Source organism: Rhynchophorus ferrugineus, unplaced genomic scaffold (genome assembly GCF_030347505.1).
Source record: "Rhynchophorus ferrugineus isolate W39M unplaced genomic scaffold, kcgeb_rfMv2 rfM1, whole genome shotgun sequence".
NCBI classification, from domain to species: Eukaryota; Metazoa; Arthropoda; class Insecta; order Coleoptera; family Curculionidae; genus Rhynchophorus; species Rhynchophorus ferrugineus.
The window spans coordinates 26,991,000-27,013,107 of record NW_027472580.1 but is presented as its reverse complement, the minus strand read 5'-3'; the positions used below and the strand labels follow the sequence as shown (position 1 = coordinate 27,013,107).

The following is a 22,108-nucleotide window of genomic DNA, read 5'->3' as shown; positions in this document are numbered from 1 at the left end:
AGTCCTCTCGTATGACTGTCGATTAGACTTTGGAGTGAAATGATGGAGCCATATTTCATTCGTTGTCACATATCGACGCAAAAACTCGGGTCTATTACTCTTGATCATCTTCAAACACTGCTCCGAATCATCAACTCGTCATTGTTTTTGGTCAAAAGTGAACTCGCGCGGCACCCACTTTGCCGGAGCTTACCCAAATATTCGTGAATGATATGATGTACTCGTTCAGTTGATATATTTAGAGTGTCTAATATTTCATTTCATTTCAATTTACGGTAATTCAAAATAATTTTGTTGGTTTTCTTAATGTTTTCGTCAGTAACAACCTCTTTTGCTATAATTCACAAACTAATGAGCTGTCAAATTTATACACGCGTCTTTTGAGGATTAGGGCTAACTAAAAAATATATCGATTTAATCTTAGTAGCGCCATCTATGTATCAGGTCGGGTACTTTTCAATAAACTTGTTATTCTGCATAAAGTACTTAATTCTGAAATATTGTCAAAAAACTGATGGCTAGTCATCAGACTAGTAATTATTAAATTAACCACTGCTTTAGAATTACTCTTAACGCATTCAGAATAATGAGAACTAGTAACAGGTTCCTTGCCAAACTGTCCCGCTTGTTCAAATATGAAATAAATAAAAGTTCTTGATTTTTTACAGTGTCAGGTAAATTAAAACACAAGTAAATTTATTATATTCTTCTCGAAGTTTATTTTAAAGATATGATAATTTTACATATTTAGTCTATTTAGCTACATTCATGCAATCAAGTTATAAATCTGATTCCGGAATATTTATCTTGCTAATATAATTATTTTCAAGAAAAAATCTTTTATTTGTATAAGATGTTGCATAAAATTCTATTCATGTTTTATCTTATCGAAGATAGGGTTTATCACAGTTGTTGATAAGAAATATATACCAAGGTTTTAATCTACTACAAGTTCATTAATCTACTTATTTAGATTAGTTGGATGTAGAAATCGTATGTATTTCATGTCTAATTTGAGAAAGTGAAATATTTCAGGTGGTATAAAAATCGAAATGGAATATTTTGTTAAAAAGAAGTAATATAATTAAAATAGTGATTTAATTAATTATATTTTATTAATTTAATACAACAAAGTTATACTGTAATAACCAGAACAATCTATTTTTCAGATGTCTCCCTATTTCTATAAATTTTTCGTAAATTCATCTAAATACAACTGAAAGCCAAAATGTCAATAGACAGTCACAACTGAATCAGTCAACAATCACAAATTTCTGAATGCTACATCAAAACATAAAGCATTAGAACAACAATGCATATCAAAACTACAGATCCAGACCAAAGGAGTCACGATTCATCATATCAACATTTTTTAAAGCTCCAAGATTAAAATATTGGTTGAGAAATATATCTCTCGACGATGATCAGCTTAACATTGATGATAATGATTATATTGCATGAAGTTTTAAACTTAAAATCGAAGAAATCTGAAGCCCATCCTGATCGACTATACTTAAAAATGGCAAATATGAGATACTGAGATAACTAAAAGTCTATAAGCGTAATAATCGAATAATTAAATGGAGTTATGAAAATATTGTATACCTTGACAGTCTCCCAGTAAGCTAACCAATCAATACATTTGTTTCATATAAAAAGTTCATTAAACTCACTAAAAATATTAGTAGGGTTAGGAAAAAGTAACTTGGGTTTTGATGAAAGAGTTAGAAGTTTGTATATCTTTACTTTATTTAATGGATACGTACTATAACGCATTGAAAGAACATTCCGTATATAGATATAACAATAATTTACAAAGCCAGAGCTTATTGCGCTTTGCAATTTTGCTCCCTTGCTTTTTCTTAAAAAGATATATTAAAATGTATAGCAGCATCGTATTTGACATATATAAAATGACATGAATGTCTTAGAGATAAGGGGTTTCATCAAAATGGTTATACATAATTGTTATTCATCACATAAAAATTGATCTGCCAGTTTGATTGGCGCAGTGGTCAAAGCGACAGGACGGTCTTCCTACTGTTGTGATCGATTGATCCTCATAGTACTGGACAATGGTCGTAAATTTATGATTGTGATTGTTTAAAAGTCGAGAAATGTGAAAAAGATAAAAAAAGAAGCCCATCTTAAACAGTAGGTCTAGTACGGATAAACGCTCGATACCCAATAAAAAGGAGATTATAAAATATAATAAAAAAAATAATGGATTTTTTGGTTGAAGTACTATCAGTTAAACAAGTCTGCACTACTTTTTGGCCAAACTGTCAATTTTATTCTAAATATTGATTCTGTAATTCCTACAGCTAATGGAACTGAAGCAAGCGATTAAAAACTCTCAAAATTGATTAATCTAAAAAGTATGGTTTTCCATCGGGGTAACGCTAAACCTTGAATATCTTGAGTGACTTGACAATAATTGACAGAGATTAATTAATGCGTCCATCGTCCGTATTACTATTTATTTCGGTTTTTGCAAAACCTTCTTAATGGTGTCAAAAATCAAACTATTTTCCCCATGTATATAGACATATAGCCATAAAATATTTTTTGCTTAAGTACAAAATATAAAATATAATTAACTAAGCAATTAAGCAAATGATAGCTGAAAAACAAATACTAGAAAAAAATAACAACAAAGTAGAAAACCCGAAAAAATTAAGAAGGGAAATATTATAAATCAAATACAAATCCACATATAATTATCTGCAATATCTAACACATGAGAAGGAAACATATTATTTACTCTGAAAGACCACCAAAAACAAAAAGTCGCGCCGAAAAATGCCAAGGAAGGCAATTGTAAAAGTAATCAACTTAAATTAATGTAGCGTTCCGAATAAAACATATCCTGAATGATTGGGAAATGACCGGAATGATTCACCAAATGAAGTAAGATCTTATCAACCAAATTCACTGCTAACAGTAGTAATTAAAGTATTTGAAAAACTTCTGTTAATATTTAAAGCCAATCATAGATAGAACTATTATAATACCCACACATGGGATTAGTTTTAGGAACAAACATTGAACAATTGACCAGGTATATAGAATAGCAGGAACTAGCTAAAAAGCCTAAGAAGAGAAAAAGTTTGCTCAACTATATTCTTGAACATAAAACTTTAATGATTAGAATGTTATTGAGAGAACTCCATAAAATGTTCCCAAAGCAATACATTGAACTGTTAAACTCATATATCTCAACCAGGTTCTTTAGAGTTCAAAAACTATGGGTACTTGCTATTAGATACAATAGCAAAGAAAAAACCAGAAAACCGCAATATGCAAGTAATAAAATAAATAAGCGGAGTAGAATATGAAGAACAAATGTAAATGTGAGTAAATAAGTGCATATTGAAGATTCACCTACAATCAAACTATTTATATACCTGTTACTGGTATGCCAAACAGTTAAAATGCAAACTACTTTGGGATAAGTCCTATATATATGAAATAGGTCTCTATATCAGATGAGGATCGTCGTGAAACTCAGTTATGGAGATGTTCTGCGAGAATTTATATCAACATAATACAAGTATTTCAGAGTAAAGTCCTGAGACCCATGGAGGATACGCTTAGATTCTATAGAAACAAATATGTACACCGAATTCTTGGGATTTCTACTATCATAGAGGAAATTAAAACATTCGCAAGAAGGCATAAAGAAAGACTCCACTACCATGTTAGCGCGGAAGTGCTGTAACTGTTGGATTTCACCGAACTAGGACGCAGACTCAAGAGCACCAAACCGTGCGATCTGGAGTAGTTATATAGTGTACAGTGTACTAAATTATAAAAACACTGAAGAGTACTATTACTTTTTGTTTTATTTTATTTTATTAGAGACTAAGTGCCAATAAATACAAATTCCAAGTTTGTCGGCAACGACTAGTAGTAATATATTAATCAGTAAAAAAAGATCATTAATTGGCAAAAATCGAAATAAGTTATCAAGCAACTATGAAATTTAATATAAATTATTTCAGAAAAATCTGAATCAACAAGTTTCAGTAAACATATTAGATTTAATATCTCAAATCATTGGATGATTTCTGATGGCACAATCCTGCTACATTCAACTGAGAAATTTACAGCCGAGAGGACTTATCCCCCGAACATTTATCATGACCAACTTAGATGTTTTTCGAGCTGACGAGGGTCTACAGTTTTATAATCACAATGAACTTATTACTTTATCAACCCGGAATGACCTCTGACATTTGTTTTGTAATTCAAATTAAATCCTTTCTGATTCCGGAATATAATATTTCAGTTATTTCTGACAGTTCCAAATTGAGATCTAATAGAATTATCTTTATTCCGCCTGAGCTTCGTAAACTTTTTGCATAAATATTACTATGTGTTGGAGTGTTGTCTGTTTTCATTATTTATTTCAATTACCTTTTTTATTAAACAATATTATTGAAATAATTAATTATTAGGTTGTGAATACAGTAATTTCGGAGTTTTCCTAAAAGATAGCTATAAAGTTGCGTATTTCTAGTATCTCAATGCAGAGCATACTATGCTGGGTTTGAAATAAAACAGTCCATAGATTATTCTAAAAATTTATAACGCAACGTTACAGCATCAAATTTAGGTTTTGGTTTAATGTGACTCTGACATAACAAAATACAAATCCAAAGAAAATAATAAAACAAAAATAACGTTATCAAATACAATTTATTTTAACAGTGCAGTACATCTAATGTATATATAGTCAATTCAAAATAGCAGTGACACGGAAGATCCGTCAAAACGTCGCAATGTTTCCACAGCAACCCTGAGTTAAAATAATTTAACAAATATTCTATTAAATATAATTTATTTTAACATTATAATACATCTAATACATATATTATCGAAGAACGTATATCTGAGTAATGTATTTTAGTTCTTGTTTCTATCGATGCAATGTATGCTTGTAAAGTCATTATGGTATTACTATATTTCTCTTTAGTTTGTCCTGTTACTATCTGTATACATCTTTCTTGATAAAACTACATTTAATCACTGCATTCTCCTTAATGCATTTGCCATATCTACAAAATAGTTAGTTTTATTTCTCTCCTCATGCATGTTAACCAAACGTTCATGTATATTCTGAACAATAACACACATGCTGATAAAGCTTTCACACTCTATAATACAATTCCCTACAACTAAAGTATATTAATTGTATATTGACCTTTAGTGGTTTCCTCTTTCATCACCTTGTCTTGGTAATCGTCAGCATTGAATCATAAACCAACATTCATAAGGTTTTATTCGATCACTGTCACTTTCAGAAACGCTAATCAAGTGAATGACTAAGCTGTTTATTTCCAATCTGTCAAAAACTTGCTCAAGATTCTACCATTTGTCAATTTCTTCTTCAATGTGTCTGATCGAGCTTACACAAATCAAATGTGCTATTTTCAACAATGCCTCTTTCCATAAATCCAGACAGTACTGGTTTGAATATCCTCCTCGACCTGAATATCTATTGTTATAATTCTTTGCAATATCCCGTATCAACTCAATTGAATTAAAAATGCAGTAACAGGGAGGAAAACATAATACTCTGTGGCCATTACATTCAGTAATTTGATCTACTACGTATCTTTTCACAGGCTTATTTCTAAAAAAGCAAATTACATAAAATGCAATTAAATATTTCATTTATATTTACCGAGTAACAATTTGAAATAGTTCATTCTTTAACATGATTTCCTTGAAACTTATTTTATGTACTTTAAGCCATTCCTTAATTGCAAACATTGCTGGTGCACTCATTGGGATTTTCCCCACCAGTGTACTATATATATGGTAGATATGGTGCATTGTACATAACAATAACTGATGGTTCCTCCAAGTTCTTTAAAAGCTGATTTTGAAATTACTGCAAAGACAAGTTATGGTTCATTTCTTCATGGTAGACACCCTTGGACATAGAGAAATACTAATTCTGCACCAGATATAAAACCATTCCTGTTTCCAACATGAAGAACTATATGTCTGCAATGAATAACAAAACCTAATCGATAGTTATTCCAACGTTTACCTTTTTCCACCAACTTTTGTTGTCTTTACACTATACATATATATGCACTATACACTATGTATATTACACTATATTTATTATCATCTTGCCACGAGCAACCCAGTGTACCATTCTGAAATATTCACGTCTCATTTAAACACATAAATATATGTTTCTTTATAATACTCATATGTATTCTAAATAATTACAAAAATATCTATGTACATAAATATTTTATACTCTACAATATCTACAATAAGGTTTTTATACAATTACCCTATATTAATATTATACTCATCTTTAGTTATTTCCGCTCTTATAATTATGTGTTTATAATTATCAGCATCGGGCCCATAAGCCCAAAACAAAAAGGTTTCATTCAACCTCTTTCTGTCAATTACCAAAATGTTTATTTCTAGTCTATCGAACACTTGTTGACGATTCCACCAACTGTCAATTTCTTTTCCTGTCTGTCTGATGGAGTTTATTCAAAGAGAAGCTGTTATTGTGCTTCTTTCAACAGTGTATCATATTTCAGGCTTATTTATAAAAAAAGCTGTTCAAATTTGGTCAAATTCGTCTCTTAACTCTCAATATCCAGTACTATTTTAGAGGCCAAATGCGTTGTTCACTATGGCGAGAACTCTAACACAAATAAATCATTAACTATTCTCATTAAAAATTGAAAGAGTTAGGCTAGGATTTTTTGACGGTTGCTCTGGCTTCTGCGACACTATTCCAATGTGCCAATATTGACTTTAAACGGCGCCTTTTGAAATCACTTGTTTCAGTTTTTGGACTAAAAATGTATGAACCCCAACTGCACAACTCCATATTTTTGTCTGTATTTTTTCACATATGTATGGCATCGAAAAATGCTCAATTTTTCCCGAATTACCTAAAAATCTTTTTTTTAAGGTCCATGGAATTACCATACTATTGACAGAGTACAAGATACTTGAAAACAAACAAGATTGTTCGGTTATATTATTTGATGTAGTACATTCGATACGATGGATTAAAATATCAAAAACCTCACAAACACACTTAGAACTGTTACGGTATCAAAAATATTATTCAGATTGAAACATTATAAAATGTATTATTAGCGTCTGCAATTAATTTCCGTGATATCATAAGAAATAACTTATTTATTGTGTTATATATTTCAGGTAATTCCATATTAGAAGTACCCCCAGCCTTTAGATAAAATCAGTTAATCGATTTTTTACATTATCTAAAATTAAATTTTGTGGCAAATGAAATAAGAGAATTAGAAGGCTACCTCATAGATAAATAACAGTCTCTATGGGCACGATAATTTCTACATATCCTTTTAATTAATATGTTTCATTTTGTATTAACAAATTTCAAAGCATGAAACTGGCATAGTATTCCATACCGACGTTGTTGCTCCAGAAGGGTATAATAGTATTTTAGTAAGGGTATAATAGTAATACAGTATTTCTATATATTACAGTTTTTTTTTTCAAGTTGAGTTTAGGAGATTTTACAATATATATTCAAAAATGTGTCATAAGAATTAATAAATAGTCACCAATATGTTTTTTGGTGTAGTAGAACCTGTCCTTCATTAATAATACCATTAATTGCTCTAAAGCATATTAAAGCATTTCTACTCAAGTTTCTCATATTTAAATATTTATGCCTAATAAAAAATGAAAAATAGAAGGTTTCGGTTATATTTTTAAAATGTCTGATCATCACTAAGCCACTAAGCATCACCAATAGTTTTTAATTGCTCAAAGCTGTTATACAAATGTATAAGCACGATTTTCTTACAACTCAGATCATTTATTTATTTTATTGGAAAAATTGATACTTATGGAGTAATAAAAAAATTGAAAAGGTTTGGAACAATTTATACACATTTCTTACTTCATGATACTCATGATGTATATCGCCATAATTATTTTATAACTGTGATAATTCCAATACGGGAATAATAGAAGGTAACATTTCAATAACTGTTTCGGGCGATGAAAATCGTTGACCACGCAGTTTATTTTTTACGGATGGAAACAAAAAGACGTCATTGGGTGCCAAATCAGGGCTGTACAGCGGATGACCCATCAATTCGATGTTTCGAGTGCTCAAAGAGTCTCTTGTTTGAGAGCTCGCATTGTCATGATGAAGAACAATCCGGCGTCTCTTGTTTGTTTTCCTTATTTCACCGAAGACTTCTGGCAAACAAATATTTGTATATCAATCAGAATTTACTGTTCTACGATCCACTAGAGGCACTGTTGCAATATGACCAGTTTTCCCGAAGAAACAGGCCACCATTTTCTTTGAAGTGATCCATGCGCGAACAGCTTTTGTTAGATTTGGTACATCTTGGAACAGCCATACAGTCGACTGCTGCTTACTTTCGAGCTCATACGAATATATCAATGATTTGTCACCTATCACGATTCTATAAACGTCTTTCAATTTCAATTTCAAAATTTCATGTAAAATCGCATATATGCTGGTGGAACTAATCCTTAGGGATGCCTGAATCTCACAATAGGTGACATGACGATCTTGCTTAATCATTTCGCACATCGCATCGATGTTTTCTGGCACAATAGCCGATTTTGGACGACCTTCACGAAACTCGTCGGGTAGTTAACTACGACCACGACTGAATTCACTAAACCAGCGATACAGTGGAGCTTCATCACCAAAAGTCAAATTAAGTTGATTGATGCACTCCTGTTGTTATAATCTACGTCGAAAATCGTAAAAAATCATCGCACGATAATGTTCACGATTCAGTTCCATTTTTGCCGAGACGAAACTTTCAACCAAATATAAAATAAACAAATAACGCCCGTGCGACAAAATGTTCTGAGTACGTATATTGTCAAAAATGTCAAACTTTACGATGGAGCTGTCAGATGGACTCATATGACAACAGTGTTGCCAACTACCGAAATATAAATAGTGACCCTCGTATTACTCACAAATATTGGACCTAACAATATATTTCCTCCGTATAAGCTTTAATCGTGCCAAATTTCAAGCCTCTAGGTGTTCTTGTTTTCCTTAAAATGGAAGGCAACATTTCCGCTAAGCCGATTATTATATAGATATAGGCGCTAACATTAACAATGTTTGAAACTTCGTATATGAAAAATTTGTATTGAGCCACGTCACCTGTCTTATTTATTCGTGTACCCACCACATGAGAATATAAACAATAATGTAATTCTAATTATATACTAAAACACGTCACCTGCAATCATTATAAACACTACACAGGTGAAGAGATTTAACGTTGGTATTCATAATAAGATTATCATCTTATGTTATTTTCTGTATAAACTTTTTTTCTCAGATAACTGAGTTAAGTAATTTTCACGAACTCCTGTGAGCTCTAATTTTATCCAATAATTGGCCTCATGTCATAATGGACGAATTCTCTTAAAGCCTGCCGTACACTTAGCGTCGCCTTATTTGACATCAATGCCGGCTTTGCAATCTTATCCACATTTCATCCTCCACCATTAATGCTTTTAAAATAAAGCTCGATTTTGTTTCTCCTTATTTGACACTTTATATACGGAAGTACGGTTCATCTTTCAATGATTGTTTCAGTTTCAGATTTCATTGTGTATTATAAATCTGTAGAATATTGTTGATCACTGAACTTTTTAATTTGAAAAGACTGCATATTTTTCAAGGAGTTTATTCAGCTGGATTTTAACATCAATCTTCTAGCAAAAACATTCATCTAATATAATTTCAAAGGTAGTTTTCTCTTTTGTTCAATTCAATTTTTCACTCTATTTTATAAATAAATGTTTGTAGTTAATTTATGGTAAGTTCAAATTCAATTCAAATATAATTGTCAATGTTGGATTACAGATAATTTGTCGATATAATAATAAAAAAACATTTACATAAGCAAATGTAAATTTCAGAAATTTATCAATATATATGCCGTTTTTTTTCTAAAATGTAAAATCAAAATTCTATCGATGTAAAACTAATTTATATCAAACAATCAATGGTCCTGGATGACTTAAACAGATGAACTGAATTAGGTTCACAAGGATATCTTGATTTTATTGATATTAAATTTCTTTATTATGGCAAAACCTCATCAACTTTTTAATTTTTCAGTATTAAATATTTTTAATAATGTTATTTTATTTTATCTATTATTAAAATATTTAGTTTTTATCAATATTTTTAATATTATTTTAAGATACATAGCTGAAATGGTGAAATATGTTATCTATGTTTGGGATTTTAATAATAACTTTAAATAGTAATTATTAATAATTATCCTCATTTTTATTTAATTATTTCATTTTATTATTTAAATGGCAATGGGGTTCCAATATTTTAATTTTTTTTCTCCTTTTTTTTCTTCTTTCGTAACTGCCTTCATACTTCAAAATAATATATTATCACTAAATATAATAGCTGTGTTTTCATGCTGCTTCTACTGTTTTATTAGTATTAGTCATTCCATTAATGAAACTTTGAACTCTAACAATTCATTTCGATGGTAATTTTGTCGATATAGACTGATGGTTAAGTTCGAATACACTCCGGTTAATTAAACTTTAACTGACCCCTAATATAATTATTATTCTATAGATGTTAATTCAGATTGATATAACCAACATTATTTTTATATGTTTTAAATTGTTAACGCACTTAATTATATTTTCAAGAGAAATATTTTAAAATAAATTGAAAACATTTTTATAGTATACTTGTATTCGAATAATAATAATTAAAAGATTAAAGATATAAGGTTTCCTAAAAAGTTTCTTCTGAAGAGAATACTTTATACTGTTTAATATTAATTAGGAATACCACACCACCTCAAAAGGTTCTCTCCTCTTTAACATCCGCGCTCACTAGTGTTGAGTAGTTGCAATACAATCGCACTTGGTGTTTTTTTCACACCGTTTAAATTAATTATTAGCCGATTAGATTGGCGCAGTGGTGAAGGCGACAGGACTATCTACTATAATATCTAAGTTGGTGACTCACCAGTTGGTAGGGTCAACGCAGAGAACCGTGGTTCAGAGCCCACGTTAACCAGTAGGTCCAGTCCAGATAAACCCTAGTTGGTAATAAGGAGCCTTCAAAACATAAGAACAAAAATTCTTCACTGACCATAGGTAGATTAGATTCTTGTGGATGTTTTCATTTCTAATATACGGGCAATAACGATGGCTGTCACAAGGAAAAATTATGCCTTCTTCAAGACATACACCAATCCAACCTTTGATTTCGATGATAGTTTTTTAACTTTAGATCTATATTCCACTTGTAGAGCTTTTAGTATCCAGTTTTATAATAATTCTGCCAACAACATTCCTTTCAACATAATTAATTGAGGTCTACATTTCGACTAATTTAATTATCATTTTAATAGTTAACGCAACGAAAATAGGAGGACCCACAATTTCTGAATTGCTTTGATATCGATTTGATATATAACAGTGTCACAATAAATGATTCATTTTCAATGTGCCATCGCACAATGATTATTTTATTAAAGGGAACTAGTTGAGTTATTGTTCTAATTATATAGATAAATAAATTATTTATAGTTCTAATGAATGATTCTAATTTTCGGTAGTAGAAACACACAATTACATTATAATCAATAATTTAATTGATTCATTCCCAAATATTACTATTACATTTCGTATGTTATTATCTATACTAATTTCTGTAACTACAGATGAGAGATAGCTATCTAAATTAAAATTAATTAAGGATTATTTACGACCTAGAATAAGGGATTAGAAAATTTTGCTCTAATTTCTATAGAGTCGGACATTTGAAAGCAGCTAGATATTGAAAATATTTTAGCGAACTTGCCAAAACTAAAGCTAGAAAAGTACAATTTCTATAAAATGTTTGCTCAATCAAATATGTCTATTTAAAAATAGCGGGTAATCTAAATATGTTTTATTTAACTTTTTATTTTGAATAATTTAAAATATGTGATTTTAAGTTTAACACTCTTTGCTTGTTACTGTGCAGTAACAAATTTAATAATACTTTTTAGAGTATTGACTTATGTTTTCCTCAAATAAAAATTATGTACAAGTAACTAATTGCTAGAGAGTCGCGTATTTGGAAGCAGCTAGATATTGAAAATATTTTAGCGAACTTGTCAAAACTAAAACTAGAAAAATATAATTTCTATAAAATATTTGCTCAATCAAATATGTCTGTTTAAAAATAACGGGCAATATAAATATGTTTTATTTAACTTTTTATTTTTAATAATTTAAAATATGTGTTCTTAAGTTTAACACTCTTCTTTTGTTACTGTGCAGTAACAAATTTAATAATACTTTTTAGAGTATTCACTTATGTTTTCCTCAATTATGTACAAGTAACAAGTCTGAAGTATTAATTTAGTAGCGGACAGGATTAAATTTTAACGATCATCAAATTTTTGTTTTTTTTTCTCAAAACTCAAAGGGTTAACGAAGATAAAAACTTATCATTATATGGCACAACAGCGCTCAAAATTCTTAGCCTGTAATTTCTTGTTGACAGTTTGACCTGGTTGAAGAAATGTTCGTAATGAAATACACTATAACATATACTTTTTAAGTTTTTTTTTCACAATGGTTTACACACTTAGGAAATTCATCTAAAACTAAATCAAACAATTATTCTATTAATGAACATACTATAGGCTGCTATTTTCATTGATCAATGAGCACTCTTTTTCTTGTCTTTATTTTTCATAATAAAGTTAATAATATCATTAAATTTAAAAAAATTATTATTATTGTAAATATATGTTTTATAATTCATGGAACCTATTGTTAGAAATTCCACATTTATTGTTTGTGCATTCCGTAATATTGGAATGGTTAATTGAGACCTACCTACCCGCTAATATAATTACCGTTTCAAATTCAACAATGTAACATTGGTACAACGGTTTGCATTTTCTAAAGGGCTCCTGATTACTTCATTAGTAATAATTCCGTTTTAATAGATACGCGAGGTGAATTGTTCCTGCAATCGGCTTTGGGTTTGAAACGATACTTTTTCAATATCGACAGTTGGGTTTTGAAACGCTTAATTCGATTGATGGCACTTTCCTCCGAATCCGAATACGATCTGAGAGCTTTTTCAGGTTGACGAGGGCGTTAAGTTATGAGCTTGTTAGGGTGAACTCTCGACATTTAGCGTTGTCGTTGACAAATGCTGGTTTTAAATATTTTTATTTATATGTTTCCCTTAATTGTACTGTTTGCTGCAGAAAGAAATATTAAAAAGCAGTTATTATTTTCATTAAATTATTATATGATAATAATCCTAAAATATGTTGTTGAATATTAATGTAATAAAAGTTTCTATTTTTCCTTATATTTTAAAGTCTCCTTTTTACCAACTAGGGTTTATCTGGACAGGACCTACTGCTTAACATGGGCTTCGAACCACGATCCCCGATATTAAGAGTAGCGATTGGAGAGTTACTAACTTAAAAATCACCCCAGAAGATATCCGGTCTTACACAGCATGGTTACTGATATGACTGAGGGCATTTTATTTGTCAAATTTTCACTCTTGCCTATTGGATAATAAAATTATAAACAATCACAAATTTACGAACGACCATGATTTGGCAGGATCCAAACCCTCGACTATTGTAACAGAAAGGTTTCTATTATCCTTCATTTTATAGGAAAGTATCTATGTTAACAACTGTTGAATACTCTAACCTAATAAATAAACGCTATGATTTCGAAATATTTCTAATACGAATAGAAAATAAAAATTCTAGTATTCTACTACTATTCTATATTTCTACTTAGTATTATATAGATATTCACTGTATACAGCTGCAAAAGTTAATATAAAGTTTTGGTCAAGCTGCTCCGTCTTATACCACCTGTTGGTTTTGGTTTCAATGATTTAAAAGTTCTAATTTTGAAGTCAATGGCAAAAAAGGCATAGAGGAGCAAAACAGTTTATGCTTAGAAGTTAATGCTTAAGACAGCTTAGTAGTCGATGAATCAACTGTTTCCAGATGTTTACATGTGATGCAAATGATCCACTAGAAGGAAATATGGCTAACACTCTGGAAATGACTGGACACAGCAACAATTCCAAAAAAGTCAAGGTTTAATCCAGGAAAGTCATCCACATAGACAGTAAAGGGGAATAAATCTCTTATCGCAAATGCCTACCGACGTCAAAAATAAATTGAATGGCGTATTGCTGCAGAAAAGACCAGCGATAGCGAAAAATTAAATAAACATACGTTACAAGAGTTTTAAAAGTACACACTACACTTAGCGTACTCACCAAATATAGCGCTTTATGATTGCTACTTGTTGAATGTAGGATAGTTTTACTGCTACACCGATAAAAATGTGAGTATTTGTTTCAATATTACAAAACAAAAAGGGCGATTTCGATAGAGTTTATATATAAAGTATGCCCATCCTTATCAATTTAACTTATATTTGGACAAAGCACTCAAGAGAAAAAAATAATAATTTTGTGGGGCAAGGACTCAAATAAGTATTCATTCCAAATAACTAACATATTTTTTTTTGTATTCTAATTCGAGTTATCTTCTTTTTAATATGCTTCTTCCTTAATAGTATGTTTGATATTTATTGACACTGATTTACTTTCGTTGACTTTTATTCTCTATGTATGGGCCCACTTAACATATTTATAACATATTACTACTGGCATGTTGCAGCTTTCTGATTGCTTCTTCGCTATTGTCTCTAACAGATGTGCAGTTACTATATTTTTTTCTATCTGTGAGGTTTCTATAAAAACCCTCACTGTCGCTTTGTATCGCCGTTAAAAAAATATTTTTTCTATGAAATAAAATAGTTTTCTTAGTAAAATAGTGTAGTTTGTGTTTAAAGTCCTTCCATATTTCATAACCTACATATCTATAATTCTATGATGTTAACTTATGTTGTGTTGTACAAATACTGCAACACTAAAGATAAATCTTCTTTTGACTTATTGAGCTTGTACGACCACCTTCTAAAAACACGTTACCTATAAATGACAAATTCTTCAAAATATCAAAAATATAGAAGTACTTTTCCTAGCAGTCACTATATAAACATAATCATACTTTAACTTCTGTCGTCGAGTACAAACAATAAAGCTTCTACAAGCCACAGAAATTTCCAATATTAATATATATTTAGTAAAAGGAGGACATTACATTATTTATTGAATCTATACATGGTTATTACCTTGTAATAAATATTGTATAGCTTAGCTCTTGGTGCAATACATTTTTAGTGTGCTCTTAAGTTTAAAGTCATTTTGGATTACAAAAAGGAATAGAAGTCTTGTCAACGAAACCTTAAATTCCTAAAATAATATCATAATAACTTTTGTATAAATCAAAAGTCTGTTCTACTAATTTTAACTTAAAATACTACTACATAATTAACTCGTAATAACCAAAGCAGCAATCTCAGACATATAATCCAATTAAATTATTCCAATATTAGTTTCGGTACAAACTACATTTTATTCAACCTGAGCCTTATTAATGTTTAATGTAATGGAACGCAAGTTGTTGAGCATAATGACAGCAGCTGTTTTGAATATTTCAATTGTTGGGTGTAATTTAATATAAAGTTGAATAATTACGATATTTTTGTTATATTAAAGTTTGACATTATAAACAGATTCCCATTTGAGTTATATGTATATTAAATTCGACACCAAATGTTCCGTCTCTAACGCTGGGATCGTTTGCAAATTAATTTCGAACATGGAAAATGTTCTGGGAGTTGACGAGGGTATACAGTTATGTTGTGTCGAGGAATTTCTTATTTTGCGATTACAAAATACTCTCATAATGAAAACGAAAGTATGAATGGATACTTTCGTTAAATAAATTAGGTACTTTTTAATTAATTAACTCCTTGTTGGTAAAATGAAATATCTAAAGCTTTTATTTTAATTTATTGTTGTTATATTTTAAGATGTTAGATTAAAAGAAAGTTAAACTAATATTGGAATTGGCAGGTTAAAACAAATAGAATTGACAATAAGATTATATAGAGTTGTTCATAAAAAATATCGCCAATATCAGGAATGTTCCATTTTTGCTATCAACTTCACTCTCCTTCATACTGATCAATCTGATTAACAAATTAACAAAGATTCTAAACAATGTGAGAAGTTAACGAGTATATATTCTTACTAATTAAAATCTAAAAATTAGTAAGCAAAAGCATTTTTTTTAAATAGAATAAAATGTAAAATAAAGCCTCTATATTGAGAATCGACACAAAAATCATTACCAGATCAGACACATGAGATCAGTGCATATCAGACTGTGAGAATCATCACTGCATATCTTCTTAGTATAGAGAGACCTGTTTAGAGTTATAGATGTATTCAGAGAAAATGTTGCCAACCATTTATTTGACGTCACTCTTAGCTCTAGAATGTTAAATACCTTTTTCAAATGAAGTAAGTATGTAAGTAATTTTGTAGCAGAAGAGGGACATTTTCGTTTTAAAATTAATCAAAATTACTTGCAAAACATATCTTTCAACTGCCTTTTTGATCACTCTTATAATACATCTTGTAAACAACTAATCCAGACACTTCAAACATTTAGACGTATACAAATAGACTAATTCCAATAAGCCTAAAATCATTGGCCTCTACCATTTAGGAAATAATGTATTATATATATATATATATATATATATATATATATATATATATATATATATATATATATATATATATATATATATATATATATATATCGGAAGGAAAAAGTGTTTTGCGGCAAAATATCGATATTTTACAAAAGATCTACCGGTATTTAATATTAATTCATATTTTATTTAAATTTTTACCTTTAAAATTAAGTAAGAGAATGAACTAAACAAGATATTCATTTATTGTTGAAAAAATATTGAAAGATATCGGCCAACAGAAGAATCATATATCATATATAACATCTTTATAATATTTTTCGAAGTACTTAACACCAACACTTGCTCTAATTATATTCGTTATGGATTCTAGAGGGATATCACGCTGTACCAATTTATTAGAGAACAGCGACTATAATACGTAACACTGTTTTTGAACCTATATTGATATATGTTAGAAATATCCCACAGTTGTTTTCCTGTATTAAAGCAATATCTTGTTATCTAATGATAACTTCGATTTGCATCAGACAAATCAATACACCTAATCTAGTTTAAGTCCACATGATTATTTTTTATGATTGAATCATGAATATTTACTTTTTATTGTAACAGACCTATATAACCCTAAAGATTTTATCTACGATTGTAAGGCATATACGGAATCGAAAAGTTTCTCTGTTTTTATAACGTGTGAAGTAAGCGCCTTGCGCTGTTTAGCCAACTCAGCTACATTTAACAATAACTAACATTTAATAATATTTTCGTATAGGTGCCACCGATCTAAAATGCTCCTGAATAGCCTTACAAATTGACTTAAAATTGAAACCAAAGGATGATGATGAAGGATGATTTATATATAGATTATTCTATCTTCATCAAACAAATAAAAATCGCATTTTAAGGCTAATGACTTTATTTTACATCGTTTTTTCGTGTTTTTTTCAATACTTCTTTAAGGTCAAAATTAAATGGAGATACGGCCTCAAGCTTCTTAAAACTTTCTTACACAGGTGCTTAAGTTTGAGCAGTAAAATCTGGACCCAAAAATAAATACTTCGCTTTTTGCTCTTACAAAAAGGAGAATATGTTCACAGTAAGTGTAAAAACTCTAAAAAGAATGTTGCGAGTACGAAGTTTTTAATTTTGCTCCAGAATTATAGCTAGTTATTAAAGGTTTGATTAGTTTGAATGTTTATCTTGTAACTATTTAATGTTAAAAACAATAATTGTTTTTCTTAAAATATATGTTTGAATTGATTTCTAAAAAAATATTTTTGTGTTATAATAATATAGGCATATTTTGTGATGCTGTAATAAGTTTTCTGAAATTTGCATTAAATTTTGTTTTGATATTTCATTATTTAATGTAGTATATTACATTTTCTTCAAAAAATATGGTATTCGTAACTATATTTAACCCACAGTCTGTCATTTATATATGTTCGTCTTTATGTGCCTCTAAGATAGGTTTCTAGGATTAATAAATACAACAATGTTCATGAATGTTGAATGAAAGCCATTTTCTGGGGACTTTTTAGATCATTGAAATACTGATAAGAGCAAGCACAAAAATAAAAAAAACTTTAATATAATAACAAGAAACAACGTGCTTAATAAATTAATACAGCGCTTTTGAAAATAATAATATAAAATTGTTTTAAAAACGGAACACTAACATATATTTATACCTGTCTAAACAGTTTGTGCGGGAAAAAGGAGTTTGTTAGCTTAAACTCTTGATATTTAGCGTTTGAATTGATTGGTGGTGGGCGTATTTCCTTTTTTTATTCTGTTGCTGATGTATTCTGTAATATTTGATGGAAGATAAAACAGCACTATTTTTAAGTTGAATAAATATGTTTTTCAATAAATATAAAAGACTCGCTATTTTGCTATTTATTAGATTACCCTTATATGTTTTATTAATCAATTTCTCATACATTTTTGTTTTATTAAATATTAGAAAGGAATTAATTTTAATATTAGTTTTGTAATGAAAAATTGTATTAAACAATTTAAATATTTCCATACTGTTTAAACTAAAAATGCACGAGCTTGTCAACTCAAACTGTTGACCTTTACGTGGTGCTCATTGTAACATGACATATCCCCAAACACATACTCCTAACAATTTAAAAAACTCGCATTGACTACAAAAAAAATCAAATCAATTTCACATACATTTTGGAAATGGACATTATTCTGCTAGTAAAGTAAACAAAATTTCAACTTCCAGCTTTTTTGTAAATAATCTTAAGATTTAAGTAAAATTTCCCATTGTAAATAATCTTACATCCTATTTATTTTGCAAAAATAATATATTTTTTTATTAAAAATTATGTTTTTACTGAGATTTTTATTATGAAACAAAAAAAATTTTAAAGTAATTCGACATTTGTCATACTTAAAGGATAATAAAATAAAATTTAGTATTTAGCTTTATCCGGCATATGTTTGATTGAGTTATAACTTGTTTAATGACGTTAGTTAATGTATTGTTGGTATTTCAATCTGGTGCGTATACAAACAAATGATGGTTTCTTAACGTGTGAGGTAAATTCATACATAAACCAAGCGTTCCAATATATTGGAAAGCTATTGGAGAAAAGTCAAAAAATGTGTCTCCCTTTTATTTATATTTTTAATAATAGTTAAAATAATGCATGTCTGAATGCCTAGAAATTTCTATCCCAAGACAAATTTAATTATTCCAGAAACAAAATAAGTAAAAGTTATAGTCCATAAGGCCCTAAAATTATTGCAGTGTCTATTACTATAAAATAACATTATCATGCAACTCAGTATCGAATGTCAACAGTCGCTTTATTAAATTCAATTCAATATCTAATAAGCCAGGACATTTTATAGAAAGTCCAAATAATATTGAGCTAAAGAGCTAATAAGGAATCAAAAGAAAAGAAAGAAAAAAAATGTATGTGAAAGTCGAAAAGAGAATCTCTATTTACTTATAAAGAGTTAAAATTGTAGTACTGACCATATATAGCGATATTTTTCTTTAAAAAAATATCGATAGTTTTGGTCGATATTTTTTTGACATATTGGTATATAAATCAAAATGGCCCATATATAGATGACACTTTTGTTTTCGTGATACACGTTTCCTAACATGTCAGGTAAAGTCATACAAATTTTGTTCCAATATATCGGAAAGCTGTTGGAGAAAAGTCAAGGAATTTGTCTCTCTTTTATTTATATTTTTAATAATAATTAAAAGAATGCATGTCTGAATGTCTAGAAGTTTCTATCCCAAGACAAATTTAATTATTCCAGAAACAAAGAAAGAGAAAGTTATAGTTCATAAGGCCCTAAAATTATTTCTGTAGACACTACAATAATAAAATAACATTATCATGCAACTCAGTATCGAATGTCAACAGTCGCTTTATTAAATTCGATTCAATATCTATTAAGACAGGACATTTTATAGAAAGTACAAATAATATTGAGCTAAAGAGCTAATAAGGAATCAAAAGAATTTAAAAATCTGTTCTTTCGAAAAGGCAATCTCCATGTATTTATAAGGAGTTAAAATTATAGTACTAACCAGATATAGCGACATTTTTTTTAAATATCGATATTTTTGGTTGATATGTTTTTGTCATATTGACATATCTGACTTTTTTGGTATATTAATCAAAATGGTCCGTATATAGATGATACTTTTGTTTTCGTGATACGCGTTTCCTAACGTGTGAGGTAAACTCTTACAAATTTATAAAAAGCGTAAAACTATATTGGAAAGCTGTTGAATAAAAGTTAAAAAATTTGTCTCTCTTTCATCTATATCTATAATAATAATTAAAAGAATGCATATCTGAATTCCTAGAAGTTTCTATCCCAAGACAAATTTAATTATTCTAAAAACAAAGAAAGAGAAAGTTATAGTCCATAAGGCCCTAAAATTATTTCTGTAGACACTGCAATAATAAAACAACATTATCATGCAACTTAGAATCGAATGTCAACAGTCGCTTTATTAAATTCGATTCAATATCTATTAAGACAGGACATTTTATAAAAAGTACAAATAATTTTGAGCTAAAGAGCTAATAAGGAATCAAAATAATTTAAAAATCTATTCTGTCGAAAAGGTAATCTCTATTTACTTATAAGGAGTTAAAATTGTAGTACTGACCAGATATAGCGATATTTTTCTTTAAAAAAATATTGATATTTTTGATCCATATTTTTTTGACATATTGGTATATTAATCAAAATGATCCATATATAGATGATACTTTTGTTTGCCGATGTTTTTTAATATTTAAAAAAAAACAATATATAAATTTCTTGTTTAGTTAATTTTCTTACTTAATTTTATAGGGTTATTAAATATATCGGTATTTTTTAAAACATTTAAAGAATATCGACCTTTATTGAATCAATATATCAATATTTTTATTTTCCCTTAATATTATCGATATATCTTTTATAAAATATGGATATTTTTCAACAAAAAATCGCAAAAAATTACTATTATTATTTTTTAAAAAGTTTTACTGTTATTCCTTTTTACCAACGAGGGTTTATCTGGACTAAACCTACAGTTTAACGTGGACTCCGAACCACGGTCCTCGGCATTAAACCTATCGACTGGTGAGTGACCAAATTAGAAATCATCCCAGAAGACATCCGATCTCACCTCAGCCTGGATACGGGCGTGATTGGGATCATTTTCTTCATCGAATTTTACACTCTTGCCTAGGACAAACACAAATATTAAACAATGACAAACATAAATTTACGACCATGCGACCATACCGTCGCCTTTACCACTACGCCAACCAAGCCGGCCATATTTTTTTCTCCGATATACCGATATTTTTCTCGGCAGCAAACATCCCTAGTATAGACATTAATAATATTAGTAAACAACCTGTTAATAAATATTGGAAATTCGACTCCCAATACTTTAAATTTTGATTTCATCTAAAAAATCTAATAATCCAATGAAATTTTGTAAAAGACTAACACATTTATTACGAATGAAGTAAATGACGTAAAAAAATAATGTATTGATAATGTATTACCCGCTTAAAATAAAGCCTAATATTTTTTGACCCTAAACACTCAAGTTTATGCAACCCGTGATAATATCGTACATATTTTTATCTCAATTTTTTTTATTAAATAACATACAGTTCCCATTTGTCACATAAAACGTTTGGCCTTTATGAAGGTTATAAAAAGTAACAAATCTGAGTGTATGGCAATAAATCCGAACAATAAATTACAAAACCCCATAATGTCGTAAATTGTCACACCTGCAAAATCACAACATATTTTCGTTTTCTGCGATATAAATAAAGCAGGAACTCCATTTCGAACGAACCGCTTAAAGAAATGATATATGAATCGCTAACAGTTGTGTATA

At 29.3% G+C, this 22,108-nt stretch overlaps 1 protein-coding gene across 3 annotated transcripts in view; it reads left to right on the top strand.

The window, feature by feature from the left end:
• The window catches only part of LOC143206585 (putative G-protein coupled receptor CG31760), a 337,104-nt gene that overhangs the window by 178,365 nt on the left and 136,631 nt on the right, over window positions 1–22,108 (top strand). The gene's annotated exons all lie outside the window — the stretch shown is intronic.